The sequence below is a fragment of the Sphaeramia orbicularis genome, chromosome 12, assembly GCF_902148855.1.
Source record: "Sphaeramia orbicularis chromosome 12, fSphaOr1.1, whole genome shotgun sequence".
Taxonomy (NCBI): Eukaryota; Metazoa; Chordata; class Actinopteri; order Kurtiformes; family Apogonidae; genus Sphaeramia; species Sphaeramia orbicularis.
Window position 1 is genome coordinate 74644749 of NC_043968.1, and position 785 is coordinate 74645533.

Consider the following 785-nt stretch of genomic DNA (forward strand, 5'->3'; position numbering starts at 1 on the left):
TGCCTGTCTACAGTGTGACAGATTCAGTGCAGGAGAAGAGGCTGAGGTTGCTGCGCTCCCCACCCCTCGCAGAGCCACGGTCACGTGACGGCAGCTCGCCTCCATTCATGCTGTCTGTATGCAGCAAAGGAGAGCTGAGAAAACCTGGCAGATTCCCTCTGGATGACGGGAGCACGCTGGGTTTACCACTTGAGAGATTAGCTTCAACACTTTGAAGGGAAAGAGGAAACATCACATAGAGAGACTGATTTTCAATGTGTGTCAGTTATTCATATACTAAATCGTATTGATAGATTCATCACGTACGCGCAAAATAAGGCCCGAGAGCCAAAACTGAGCCATCCAACCTCTAAACACAGCATCCTCAAAAGAGACGACCAAAAAATAACTGCGATGCTTAACCCTGTAAAGCCTGAACCATTAAATCACTGACAGAAAATTCCACTTCTTTGAAACTGGAGCCTTTATTGGTCCTTCTGAACAACACAAAACATTTTATTTTTAAATATCAATTTCCATGTATGAGTTTCAGTTTTGTATCATATTTGATACATCAGGTCTCAATGCTCAAATATTATTATTTTTGAACAAAGAAAGACATAATATAACACAAACATGTCTAACAAATTGGTGATTCCTTTTCTAAATGGTCACAGTTCTTCCTCCTTCCTCATTAATGACAGTCTTGTAGTGTCACTGGAAAGGCCTCTGGTGAATGAATTCCTCCTCCTGGTGGATCATCTGTGTATTGCATGTATCTAATTGTATACATCAGGTATTTCAGG